The sequence below is a fragment of the Galeopterus variegatus genome, unplaced genomic scaffold (genome assembly GCF_000696425.1).
Source record: "Galeopterus variegatus unplaced genomic scaffold, G_variegatus-3.0.2 Scaffold8163, whole genome shotgun sequence".
NCBI lineage: Eukaryota > Metazoa > Chordata > Mammalia > Dermoptera > Cynocephalidae > Galeopterus > Galeopterus variegatus.
The window spans coordinates 78,201-80,155 of NW_007734274.1; positions in this window are offsets into that span (position 1 = coordinate 78,201).

Sequence of the window (1,955 nt, forward strand, 5' to 3'; positions counted from 1 at the left end):
ATCTCTAGCTGTTACAGACCATTTTGAAATTCCTTCCCCCGCCCCCAAGGAAATATTTTACTTTATCCCTATAATGGTCATGTTTCTTGTGTACTGATTTATACCATAGTTATCCCTCTGGACTTATAGTGTTTGTGTGCTTTTAAAAGTTGGGCCCATTTCAAGGCTTACATTCTCCAAACTTAAAAATTTGCATTTGCTCCTCACATTCATAAAATTGCTTTGCCTTACCTACACAGAGATATATTCTAAGAGTTGACACAAGGTGGAGAGAGTTGTTAGGTTTCTCAGCTTGGTCTTCTGCATTGTGTTCCCTGTAATTAGCACCCTGTCCTCTCTTATTTAACAAAAGACATATGGCATAATCCATCAGTTGATTTTTTCAAGGCATTTGCATCCTCAGCAGTCATGCTAATCACTTTCTAACTTTTCCGCTAAATTCACGCTGTCCCAGACTGAACTTCAAATGGCCTGCTTGGAAGACTTTAATATGCATCATCTACTTCTTTGTTTCTTCATGTAAAAAGAGACTGTTGTGGTAATTTTATTCCTTTGAGAGTCGATGATTTGTGAAACCCAGATAATTTTTGAAGATGGATGTAGAAATAGGACAAAGACAGTGGCAGAGAACTAGAATTACTGCCTGTGATCCCTCCTCATGAATTATCTTAAATATTCCAAGAAATAAAGTACAGTACTTCAATCTCCCAAAACAGTAAAGGAAATATAATAAATAGAATAGAATGGAGCCTACAAGGAAGAGTAGTTAATGATGATTTGGAATTAAATTTGGTAGAAGATGTGTAGTATATTCTGGATATTAATCCATTGTAGGGTGCACATTTTGAGAATATTTTCTCCCACTCTGTTGGTTGGTTTTTTTTTTTTTTTTGCCTTGTTAATTGTTTCTTTTGCTGTGTAGAAGCTTTTTAGTTTGATATAATCCCATTTGCTTATTTTTCCTTTGGTTGCTTGTGCCTTTGGGGTCATATTCATAACATCCCTGCCCAGTGCTACTTCCTGAAGTGTTTCCCATTTGTTTTCTTTTTGGAGTTTTGTGTTGTTATGTAGACATTTTCATTTATCTTGGATAGGAATCCTTTTTTGTATGTATTGCTAGAAATATGTTTTCCTAGCTTTTAAAATTAAACTCAGTGGTGTCCTTTGATGAATGCAAATACTTAACTTTAACATAATCCAGTTTATTAGTCATTTCCTTTATACTTAGCACTTTTCTCTGTCCTGTTTAGGGTATTTTTTCTTTGATCAACCATTGAAACATAATTGTATCAAGCCCGGTACTGGACCCCTTGTCCAAAACCAGGCACACTGCCAGTGCCTCTGGGGCCATTATTAAATGCAGTCATTCTTTGTGTTCATTAACCAATTTCTCTCTAACCCTCCTCCTCCTCCCCCTTTCCCACCTCTAGTAACCACAGTTCTGTTCTGTGCTTCAGAAAGTTCAACGTATTATTGTGTTGTCTTTCCCTCCCTTCCTTTCTTTCTTATGTATTTTTTAGATCCCACTTATGAATGAGGACATGTGGTATTTCTCTTCCTGTGCCTGGCTTATTTCCCTTAACATAATTTTCTCAAAGATCATTCATGCTGCTGTGAATGGCAGAATTTCATTCTTTTTTGTGGCTGAGTTGTATTCCATTGTGTATATATACCACATCTTCCTTATCTAGTCACCCATCAGTGGACATTTAGGTTGGTTCCATATCTTGGGTATTGTAAATAGAGCTGTAAAAAACATGGGAGTGCAAGTATCACTTCCATGTGATAATTTCCATTTGTTTGGGTATATACCCAGTAGTGGGATTGCTGGATTGTATGGCAGTTCTGTCTGTAGTTGTTTCAGAAACCTCTATACTGTTTCCATAATAGCTACACTAATTTACAATCCTACCAACAGTGTAGAAGAGTTCCCCTTTCTTTCCATCCTCACTGGT